General features: G+C 41.4%; 1 non-coding gene across 1 annotated transcript; it reads right to left on the bottom strand.

The window, feature by feature from the left end:
• Window positions 1–4,702: 4,702 nt before the first annotated feature.
• On the bottom strand, window positions 4,703–4,775 carry TRNAM-CAU. The gene has a single exon. It is a non-coding gene; the product is annotated as a tRNA-Met (tRNA).
• Between the last annotated feature and the right edge of the window lie 1,331 nt (window positions 4,776–6,106).

Consider the following 6,106-nt stretch of genomic DNA (forward strand, 5'->3'; position numbering starts at 1 on the left):
GTTTTAAGAAAAACTTCCTCTGATTCCTGCATCAGATGATGAGGAAGACCAAGGATATAATATAACATATTCATTGAGGAAATCTGAATCACTTCACCACCCATTTTACTCAAACCCCTTGGAATCCCAACAAAACAACAAATCTGAGTGTTCTCACCATTCTCATTGAGTATTGAGCCAATCTCAAATTCTTTTCTGGCAGTTTTTGCTTTTATTGTACATTGTATTTTTTCAGTGTAACTAACCTTTCTTTTCCATGTGCTAGGCAAACCTATTTTTAGGAAGCCTGTAAAAATGAGAAATGTGACCTTTCTGAAATTCAAACTGGGAAATTTAAGATTATGAAATGGACAGGTTGTGCCAGGAAAGCAGCTCCAAGTCTGCCATTTACATTGCAAAAGAAATAAATAATGTTATTCTCCAAATTTCTAAGAAACAATCAGTGCTTCTTTAAGAGAATTCCATGTATTTTTGCTGTACAAAGAATTCTGAGTTGACAGTTCTTTTATTTCAGCATTGAAAAAATATTATTCCATTTCTTTTTGGCCTCTGTGTTTTATGATGAAAAATTCACAATCATTCAAATCATGTATTACCTTTCATTTTCCTCTGGCTGCTTTTAAGATTGTTCTTTTTCCTTAGTTTTCATCAGTTTGATTGCCATGTGCCTGTTATGGTTTGCTAATGCTGCCATTATGCAAGATACCAGAAATGGATGGGCTTTTATGAAGGGGGTTTATTAGGTTACAAATTTACAGTTCTAAGGCCATAAAAGTGTCCAAATTAAGGCATCAACAGGAAGATACCTTCACTGAAGAATGGTATATGGCATCCGGAAAGCGTCTGCTAGCTGGGAAGGCACATAGCTGGTGTCTGCTCCGGGATTCTGGTATCAAAATGGCTTTTTCCAAAATGTCTCTGGGCTTGTCTCAGCTTCTCCAGAGCAAACTCTGGGCTAGCACCTCAAAGTGTAAGCAAGCATTTGGGTCTCCAGGCTTAGCACATCCCAGGGTGTTTTTCATCTCTCTGCTCTCTGTGAGAGCTCTCTTTAAAGGACTCCAGTAAACTAATCAAGATCCACCCTGAATGGGCAGGGTCAAATCTCCATGGAAATATTCAATCAAGAGGACACACCCTAATCAAAAAGATTAATCAATCTGCCCCTAAAAGATTGCATTAAAGAATATGGCTTTTTCTGGGAGCCATAATATATACAAACTGGCACAGTGCCTGAGTGTGGATTTCTTTGGGTTTATCCTACATGAGGTTTGCTGAACTTCTTGAATCAGGTTCATGTCTTTTGCCAAATTTATGACATTTTTAGCCATTAATCCTTCAGTTTTTTAAACAGTACTGTATCTCCTCTTCCTCTGGGACCCTGAAGATATATCAATATTAAAGTTTTTGTTATTTTCCTATTGGTCCCTGAGACTCCTGTTTATTTTTTAAAATATTTTTTCTTTCTGGTTCAGACTGAGTAATTACATTTTTTCTATCATCAAATTCCATGACTTTTTCCTCTCTTATTTTTATGCAGCTGATGAGACCATAAGACCTTACAGTGAGGTGGAGTTGTTTTTAGTTTGAGTTAATACATTTTTCTCTTCTAAAATTTAAATTTAGTATTCTTTATTTCTTCGATATATTTGCTAAGACTTTCTAACTTCCCAATCATTTTCAAGAATGTTCATTTTTGTTTCTTGGGACATTTTTATAATAACTGCTTTAGGTATTTGTCATATGATTTTAACATCTGTGTCATCTTAGCATTAGTGTCTGTTAATTGTCTTTTCCCAAGTAAATTCAGATTTTCCAGGCTCTTCATAGGGTAATTTTGGATTGTACCTGGGTCATTTTAAACACTTCTGTGTTATGGTTTCAAAGTCAGTTCCATCTTCAAAGCCTTTGCAATATTACAAGGAGTATGCACCACTAGTGGCCAGTCTGAACGTGGACAGTGATTTATCACTGAGTTCAGTTCTCAAAACTCTATGGTATGATGTTTAGAATGAGAGACACATATTCACATCTCCAGGAATGCATCTAGGAATTCACCAACAACTTTATGGGTTTGCTTTCCTGAAATTCTCCCATCCATAATTTCAGCAGTACTTTCTGCTTACTTGGTGCCCCACCTTTTCAGTCACCTGCCCAGAAAGCTGGGGCTTATTTATCCTGCTTTCCCCTGCACTTCCCAGTAATGCACCTGCATCTAGGGCCAAGCTGCAGGAGGAAAAATAGCAATTGTGTGTGCCTCACTGTCTTGGGATCACAGTTCTTCTAAACAGGAAACAAATTATAAAGCCTTCATGTATTGAAGGCTGGTGTAGCCATGCCAGGCATGTGTTGATGGTGTCCAGACATCATACACTGGAAGAAGAAAATATGTCTAATATTTTCTCAAATCAGAATATTTGAGGTTTCATCTGAAGAAGTGGGGGCCAAAGTGTGAAATCTTGAGAATGTGGGTATCAATCCCACTGTCTCTACATGCTAAAGGAGCACTCTATCATTTGAGCTAAATCCCCTCTAACTAATGTTACTTTGTCCCCTATTCTTATGAATAGATGTGCCAGTACACATTCCACTATACTTTCTGGAGCAGCCTAGAACACAAAGAATTTCAGCACCTTTAATGCGGAACCATAACTCGACTAAGAGTGGATCTTCTCAAAGATGTCTTTGGCAAGAGAGCAGTGGCTATCCATTCCTCTGCTCAGGAGGGAGGAGAAAAGGTAACTCATAGAAGACCTGGTGGGAAAGCTCTGGTGCTGCCACAGTTCCACTTTTCAGATTTTCCAGAAGAGTGAACATCCCTGCTGGGGAGGACCCACCCAGAACCACCCCACTAATGTGGCACAGCTGTCCCAGGATGATTATCTTTTTTAAAAAAGATGTGATTATCACTCACACCTTGCAGCTCTGACCATGCAAAGAGAAATCATTGTTTCTCTTAGAGACTGTGGGGGAAAAGGAGACTAAAGAAGGTCCCCTTGGGAAAGATAATCTGCCACCATTTTACTTTCTTGATCTGCCAGATATGAAACGAAAATATCCTAGCTCGGTAATCTCCCCAGTCAGAACTTCCTGGTTAATTAGCACAGTTCTCCTGAAGCTCTCATTTTTTTCCTTTGTTAAAAAGGGTTGTGATTGTCACTTGATTTTGGAAATGTGGCCTCCTAGGAGGAGCTGATAGAGCAGACTCTCAGGGCCACACAACTGCAGAGTCATCCCTTCCCTAACTGCTTGGCCCCTGTGACCCAGTAGGCTTTCTCCTTTCTCCTATATTCCAGAAAAAGATAGCGCTCAGCAAAGAAGACTCTAGGATTCTGGGAGCACGATAAGCTGGGGTGGAGGCTGTGGAAATCAGGGCTTTTCTTCAGAGAATAATTTTAAAGAAAGGGAGACAACAAGAACATTGACGTTCCAGGGAACAGAATACCTTCCATCCCAATTGTCTGTACGGATTTTAAGTCTAAAATCCCATGAAAAGGCTTTTCTTTGTCCTGAAAGGCTGGGCAAGTTTCTTTCCTTCCTTTGCTTCCTGAGATCAATAAACAGCCCTGGTCCACATGTCTTTCAAATTCTGGATGTTGAAACCAACACATTGACCCATTGTTTTCTCCACCACAGATCTTCCCTTCTGGTTAGAGTTGCTGCTTTACTTTCTTGACCTCTTGAGCATTCATCGCTGTCCTGATACCCTGCTTTATGTTCATATTATGACCTTCATAGCAGGGCTTCTTCCTTTTCCCAGAGAACACTCAATTTTTGAAGTCCATTTAGTGTTTTTTCCAAACCGAAGTGGTAGCTGACATTTACCTAGTGCTCTGGCCCTACTCCAGGTGCTGTTAAATCCACTCGGCTGTCATTTTCCATATGAAGAAACACATGAAGGATTTCTCACTTCGGACCTCAGGTACCACTTTTTATCCAATTAAGCCAACCAGCCCTATGTGCAAAATGTTCTCATAATTCCCTGTTACCTTGATGGGTAAAAATTATTCTCAGTGTTAGAACAACTTTCAACAGAAGGATCATAGCCGGCAGACTGGAGGAAGACGAGACTAAAGGGCTTCTTTGAGATAACACTTAACTGACTCTTCTTTGCAAGTTGAATGTGTCACTTTCACACTTCCTTTCTCTTTCTAGCTTCCAATTCTGCAGGATAGACGTTGTCTAGCGTATTTCGTTTTTATTTGCATATACTGTTACTCCCCCCACCCCTCCCCCCGCAAGGATATAGCTCCACAGCGAAAACTGGAAAGTTTGTGTTTTATTCACTTTTGAACATCTTGCACTTGGAACAGTCCCTGACACAAGATACAGATTCAAGAAACATGTTGGGTAAATACATGAGTGAATGACTTTACACTTCCACCACCCACAGCTGCATGTTGGGTGACCCTCAAACCATGGAGTTGTAAGGGAAATTTCCCTGCTTCTTCCATCATTTGGTGAGAAAAACAAAGGATATAATGTAGCTTTTAGTTTCTGGGGAAATCAAAATCACTTCACCAGCCATTTTATGCAAATCACTGCCTACACCCACACCCACAACACTAGGTGACCTTTTTAGTCAGCAAGTATTGGGGCCAGTTTTCAAGTACTTATCCGATATGGCTACGTGTTTTTCTGTGAATGGGACATTTCCTTTTGTCTTCACATGGTGGACAAAATCCGAACCAAAGTCAGTGAAGTCTGCCCTCTCGGAGGTTCGAACTCAGGACCTTCAGATTATGAGACTGACGCGCTGCCGGCTGCGCTAAGAGGGCGACTACACTGACGGGATTTATACCTTTAGGGAAGGTAATGTTATTGTCTACGTGTTTGCTTTGTTAGTTTCTATGAATATCATCGCTGCTTCTCTAACTCCACTCCATAAAAGACAACGCCGCACCCAAAGGATTCCACACCTATAGGCCGCGGAATCTACGCCTTTCCAGTATTTACCCAGCTACAAGACCTTCTGGTTTGTGGCACCGGGGACAAGGGTGCCTGTCTGGTGGCGATCTTTTTACTTTTGTGTTTCAGTCATCTGGTTGTTCTCTCCTCCGGAAAATTCAATGACTCTTTCACATTCCACGGTCTCCTTTGCTGCAATGACACATAAGAATAAACGAATGAATAATCCCCAGACATGTTTCGTTTGGACTTCTCTCCCTTCCTCTGTATCTTCTCTTGCATCTATATGACCGGAGATATTCCCCTTCAAAATACCCCAAACTGAGATAATAATAGCCTTCATGTTTGCTTTTTCCGAGTTATGTGGCATGAATTCTACCACGAGATTTTTTCGGATTGTTTCATTTGGTCCAATTGATTTTGGCAATAAACTATGTATCCTAATCCACACTTTACCGATGAAACACAGGTTCAGAGAGTGGCGAGTGTGAACTTGGGCAGCGGTCTCTCACTCAGTCCAGTGCTCAAAGTCCACGGCATTTTAAGATCGGGACCATATATTCGTACCTCGGCGGTGCGTCCAGGTGTTCACAAACAACTTTATCTATTTGCTTTCCCGAACCGCTCTCGCTCCACAATCTCGACAGTATTTTTCTTGTCCCTTTCCAGTCCCCTGGCCATAGAACTGGGGTTTTGTTTACCGCGTTCTGCCCTCCACTTCCCAGGACTGTACCTGCATCTAGGGCCAAGCTGCAGGATGTAACAGGGAGAAAAATAGCCGTGAGGTTTTTCCACCTTCTTCTGATCACATCTCCTCTGAACAAATGGAAAGCAAATTATGAAATGAGGGCTTTACATACTGAATGTCGCCAGTCCTGTCCTTCCCTGCCTTTACGTCATAAAAGAAGCAACGTCCAAATTACTACTGCTTTGAAAGGGGACAATATTTTCACGTGTTTTTCAAAAGATCAGAAGATCTGAGGTTGCCAGCGAGTACCAAGGTCCAAAGGGTAAAACCTGGAGAACATGAGACAGATCTCACTACTTCTCACGTGGCAAACGAGCGCTCTACCACCAGCTAGATCCCCCAGAAACCCTAATTATTTGTCCAGTATTTGTTCAGGAGTAGATGTGCCCGTCCACACTCCACTATCCACTACGTCCAGCAGCCTGGAACACCGGGATTTTCAAGGTAATGCGG

Source organism: Choloepus didactylus, chromosome 7 (assembly GCF_015220235.1).
Source record: "Choloepus didactylus isolate mChoDid1 chromosome 7, mChoDid1.pri, whole genome shotgun sequence".
Lineage (NCBI taxonomy): Eukaryota > Metazoa > Chordata > Mammalia > Pilosa > Megalonychidae > Choloepus > Choloepus didactylus.